The sequence below is a fragment of the Eubalaena glacialis genome, chromosome 6 (genome assembly GCF_028564815.1).
Source record: "Eubalaena glacialis isolate mEubGla1 chromosome 6, mEubGla1.1.hap2.+ XY, whole genome shotgun sequence".
In the NCBI taxonomy this organism is placed as follows: Eukaryota; Metazoa; Chordata; class Mammalia; order Artiodactyla; family Balaenidae; genus Eubalaena; species Eubalaena glacialis.
In genome coordinates, this window is record NC_083721.1 from 114,586,355 (window position 1) to 114,592,354 (window position 6,000).

Below are 6,000 nucleotides of genomic sequence, written 5' to 3' on the forward strand. Positions count from 1 at the left end.
TTATGCTTGTTTCCTGAAAGCAATTCTCCTGTGGTAGATTTGTTAGTGAGGAAGCACCATGGAACTGAATTTTTGGGATCATGATCTTTGCTCACAAGGGGAAAGTTAGCAGTAATCTTGGAAGCCTTGAAGGTTGAGAAAAGCTGAGAGTACTGCCTAGATGGTGAATTTTATGTCAGGTTAAGTTTTAGTCATTCATTTGTTAAATAAGCATTTGTGGGTACTGACAACACTCCAAGCACAATAGTCTACTGGATAAAACTCATGCAAACAAAATATCGTAGCACAATGCAATGAATGCTATGATACTTTTCTACTCAAAATGTGATGCACTTGGGAATATCTCTTAAATGTTAAATCTTAGACCTCACAACAAACCTACTAAATCAGAATCTGCATTTTAACAAGACACTCAGGTGATTTGTAAGCACATTTAAGTTGGTAGAGCACTTCCATAATACTCTACAGCTGAAGTAAAAAGAGCTCAAGCGATAGTGAGGTTGACTAATTCCACCTGGAAGGTCTAGTCTTATCCCTGCAAAGAGGCACCAGGAGCAGAAGCTGCTTTGTCTTAACATGTTTTGAAAACTCACGTCTTGTTCCTGATCTTAGAGGAAACACTTTCAGCTTTTCACCGTTGAGTATGATGTTAGCTGTAGGTTTGTCATATATGGCCTTTACTATGTTGAGGAAGGTTCCCTCTATGCCCACTTTCTGGAGAGTTTTTATCATAAATGGATGTTGAATTTTATCAAGGGTTTTTTCTGAATCTACTGAGATGATCATATGGTTTTTATTCTTCAGTTTGTTAATATGGTGTATCATATTGATTGATTTGTGGATACTGAAAAATCCTTGCATCCCTGGGGTAAATCCCACCTGATCATGGTGTATGACCTTTTTAAAGTATCGTTGGATTTGAATTGCTAGTATTTTCTTGCGGATTTTTGTGTCTATGTTCATCAGTGATATTGGCCTGTAATTTTCTTTTTTTGTGTGGTTTCTTTGTCTGGTTTTGGTATCAGGGTGATGGTGGCCTCATAGTATGAGTTTGGGAGTGTTCCTTCCTCTGCAACTTTTTGAAATAGTTTCAGAAATATTGGTGTTAACTCTTCTCTAAATGTCAAACATATGATTTAAAATGTAAAATATCTTTTTTTAAAAATAAATTTATTTATTTATTTATTTGTTTGTTTTTGGCTGCGTTGGGTCTTTGTTGGTGCACGCGGGCTTTCCCCAGTTGCAGCGAGCAGGGGCTACTCTTCGTTGAGGTGCACGGGCTTCTCATTGTGGTGGCTTCTCTTGTTGCGGAGCACCGGCTCTAGGTGCGCGGGCTCAGTAGTTGTGGCTCGTGGGCTTAGTTGCTCTGCGGCATGTGGGATCTTCCTGGACCAGGGCTCGAACCCATGTCCCCTGCATTGGCAGGCGGATTCTTAACCACTGCGCCACCAGGGAAGCCCTAAAATGTAAAATATCTTAAGAATAGAATTCATCTGTGAAGCCATGTGGTCCTGGACTTTTGTTTGTTGGGAGTTTTTTAATGACAGATTCAATTTCAGTACTTGTAATTGGTCTGTTCATATTTTCTATTTCTTCCTGGTTCAGACTTGGGATATTGTACCTTGCTAAGAATTTGTCCATTTCTTAGAAAGAAGGTTGTCCAGTTTATTGGCATACAGTTGCTTGTAGTACTCTCTTATGATCCTTTGCATTTCTGTGGTGTCAGTTGTAACTTCTTTTTTGTTTCTAATTTTGTTGATTTGGGCCCTCTCCCTTTTTTTTCTTGATGTGTCTGGCTAAAGGTTTATTAATTTTGTTTATCTTTTCAAAGAACCAGCTTTTAGTTTCATTGTTTTTTTCTATTGTTTTCTACATCTTTATTTCATTTATTTCTGCTCTGATTTTTATGATTTCTTTCCTTCTACTAACTTTGGGTTTTGTTTGTTCTTCTTTCTCTAGTTGCTTTAGGTGTAAGTTTAGGTTGTTTATTTGAGGTCTTTTTTGTTTCCTGAGGTAACAGGAAACTGTTATAAACTTCCCTATAAACTTTTGCTATAAACTTCCCTCTTAGAACTGTTTTTGCTGCCTCTCATAGGTTTTGGATCATTGTACTTTTGTTTTTATTTGTCTCTAGGTATTTTTTGTTTACCAAGAGATACACTGTTGGTGAGACGATAAATTGGTACAGCCACTATGGAGAACAGCATGGAGATTCCTTAAAAAACTAAAAATAGAGCTACCATATGATCCTGCAATCCCACTCCTGGGCATATATCTGGAGAAAACCATAATTTGAAAAGATACATGCACCCTAATGTTCATTGCAGCACTATTTACAGTAATCAAGACATGGAAGCAACCTAAATGTCCATCAACAGGTGAATGGATAAAGAAGATGTGGCACATACATATGATGGAATATTACTCAGCCAAAGAAAAGAATGGAAATAATGCCATCTGCAGCAACATGGATGGACCTCAAAATTATCATACTAAGTGAAATAAGCCAGACAGAGAAAGACAAATATCATATTATGTTGCTTATATATGGAATCTAGAAAAAAAAAATGATACAAATGAGCCTATATACAAAACAGAAAGAGACCCACAGACATAAAAAGCAAACTTATGGTTACCAAAGGGGAAAGGGGGAGGGAAGAGATAAATTAGGAGTTTGGGATTAACATATACACACTAGTATATATAAAATAGATAACCAACAATATATATATAACTGAGTTGTTTTGCTGTACACCTGAAAATAACACAACATTGTAAATCAACTATACTTCAAAAAAATTGAAAATAATTTAAAAATAAAAAACCCAGTTGAAGTAAAAATAAAAAGACAAATATCCCAAGCATTCACTATAATAAGCCAAAATGTACTGAGGCAAAAAAGATTAAATTCAGCTTCAGTCATACTTTAAAGATAAAATTAAGCATAGTTTAAGGAAGAGATATTCTCTATTTCTTAGAAATATGAGTGGTGTTATTGATTGCTAATAGCATAACTTTTACCAGTGTGTTAACTCTGAACTTTATTCACAAAAAATATATTTCTTATAACACCTCTGTTGTTCCATTTTGTAACCTATTTCATTGATTACGTTCTTCAGATAGTTCACCTAATCTTCAGGCTGAGAAATTACTTTGATTTATCCTAAAAAAAATGGAGATGAATTTATAGAGTGAAGAGATGAAAGGGGAAGATAGATGATGTAGGTGAGCAGTGATGGGAAAATCAGAAAATTAAATCAGGTAAGATTAATCTTAGGACATCATTTCAATATGATAGATGGATCAATGTGAGTAGTTTACACATCACTTCTATCCAAAATTATCTGGAAGTTATTGAGATAAACACCCAGTGGAATAAATACCTATGGAATCTGAACTATCAAATTAAGCAAACTTTCATTAATTGCTTCTACCTATTGTACCTAACTCAGTCTTTCCATAACTACTCAATTAAATTGAACTTAATTGTAGATACATGAAAATATAATTAACTTAGAATATCACTAACCTGAAAGATTCTACATCTGGGATAATAAACTTCTTAGGGAAAGATGTTGATTTTTCTTTTGTACTCTATAAATTTTTGTGTTCCATGCAAAATGCATGTTTCCAATAAATGCTTATTGATTAATGAGTAAATAACAAAATAATATGGAGAAGTATTAGAGATGATAGTTTTAGCTTCTCAATATGTATTTTGACCCTAAATCTTTACATCCTGACCTGCCCTTGAATTACACATCTGCTAACCTATGAAAGTAAGACTTGGGTTTCCAATGATTCATGGTAGTTATCTGAAACTCATCTTTTTTCCCCAGTCTTTCCCACATTGATGAAGCTCATTCTCAGAGATTTCAGAATTGTTCTACTGGCTCTTTGGATAGTTATGACCAGATCACCCTCCTTCAGGTGGTCTCTAGAAACCTCTCATCCTGGTTTGCCAACTGACACACCATTCAACCTGCTAGTTTAATGTGTGGGAGGAGAATTGTGTGACTTTGGTAAAATCTTTTCAAGAATTTTAGCTCTAGTTTTCTTATCAATGTTGATTTTAAAGGAGCATTATTAATCATTAAGAGTCCAAGGCTGTAGGAGGAAATATAATGGGTAAATATCTCCTTCTCCCTTTCTACTTTCCTCCAGATACAAGGATATTGTTCGATAGAAGCTGGAAAAAAAAACTGCCTTTGTTAGCCTTGCAATGTCTTGATTTCATTGCCTATTGAATTTAAACCTATAGACCTGACTTACCCTCCCATTTTTCTCAGTAGCTGAGATATCAAACTCTATGCTTTCTGTTTTATTTTGTTTTATGGAAAGGTAATATAGTAGAAACATGACAGCTGAAGGTTTCTTCTGAATGGATGGAAATGAGTTCCACAGGCATAGAGATATTTCATCCACTACGGTGGTTTCCTGCAATATGTAACTCCATAGTCCCTATACTTCACTGAATTTAATTTTGGTCAATGATTGGATTAGAATTGTAGTAACATGGAGTTAAACTATCTCTCTGAGAAACTATATTGTATTTCATGATGCTATTTGCACTTGGGAATTAACTGTTGCTCAGACAAGTAAAACAGATAATCATATAGCAACTTCTTTAGAGTATGATATTGATTCCTCCCCATCCCTACCACCAAGTTTTAATATGGCATCCAGTTACCTTTGAGTTTCACATTAATGAGTCATAAATCTTATCAAGAAAGGTGTCTAGCACAACTAAAAAGTCAAATTGTATTTTATTTCAGTATAAACAAAAGGCTCCATTACATTATAAAGTCAACTTAATTCTTATACTAATATTGACTGAGCTGTTGTATCTTCTGTTTTACATATTTGGGCTCACCTCATTCGGAAAGAAATAACTTTGTTGTGAGATAATACTGAAGCCAAAAACATAATGCCTCATGACTTCCCAGCCGAAATCTTAGTGTGGGAACTTGCAGTAATGAAAATCATATTGTTATGCATCTTAATTATTATTTCTTCATGTAGTAAAATGAAATGAAGTTTCTCTCTTAAATGATGAAAATACAGTCCTTGTAATGGAAAAGTTTGGAACATTCCTTTAATAAATACAAAACAGCATACTAATTTCTTTCCCTTTGTCAACATTAAAAAGTATTGATTAAGTACACTTTATAGAGTTATCCAGAAAGATACATTTGATTTAGAAAGAAAAATAATAATTTTAGGGAAAAAAGTCTGCCTTTTAAATATATAAGTTGATAGTTCACAAAAATTATGCACTATTTTTTTTCCCATATAAACTGCTATCTTGACCTATACTATCCTTACCTCATAGTCCAACTATTTGTAGATACAGTGAGTTTATAAAAGAGATGTACAATTTTTTAAACAAAAAAGAATCTTTGAGATACCTTAGTTCAAGAAAAAAAGCAACTCAAAGAACATTTTCTTATTTTCAGGTAATTTTAATGATTAACAATTGTTTGGGCAAAGGATTCATTTCTCAAATTCTACAACTTTTGTTAGTTTAATCAAAACAAAAGAATTCTTAAGATATTTTACATTTTAAATCATATGTTTGACATTTAGAGAGGAGTTAACTCCTATCCTTCTGAAACTATTTCAAAAAACTGCAGAGGAAGAAACACTTCCAAACTCATTCTATGAGGCCACCATCACCCTGATACCAAAACCAGACAAAGAAACCACAATATAAGAAAATTACAGGTCAATATCACTGATGAACATAGACACAAATCCTCAACAAAATACTAGCAAGCCAAATCCAACAATACATTAAAAGCATCATATTACCATGATCAAGTGATATTTATCCCAGTGATGCAAGGATTTTTCAATATCCACAAATCAATCAGTGTGATACACCATGTTAACAAACTGAAGAAAAAAAGCATATTATCATCTCAGTAGATGCAGAAACAGCATTTGACAAAATTCAACACCCATTTATGATAAAACAACTCTCCAGAAAGTGGACATAGA